Raw genomic sequence first — 203 nt, forward strand, 5'->3', positions numbered from 1 at the left:
GTCAAAGTTTTCACTTATTCTGTGAAATATAACATCTACTTGATTGGCAGTAGCACCAAATTCTGTACAGGTGTTCATCATGTTTCCCAGATGTTTCCTGACTTATTCTCTAGGGCCACCAGGAAGTTGACCTTTTTGGTCATCAGTCAGTGTGTTCTGTACTATAATGTCTTGATTACTTTCTGTAATATCTGTGTTGCATC

Source organism: Morone saxatilis, unplaced genomic scaffold (genome assembly GCF_004916995.1).
Source record: "Morone saxatilis isolate NCDOM2014 unplaced genomic scaffold, NCSU_SB_2.0 Contig9, whole genome shotgun sequence".
Lineage (NCBI taxonomy): Eukaryota > Metazoa > Chordata > Actinopteri > Moronidae > Morone > Morone saxatilis.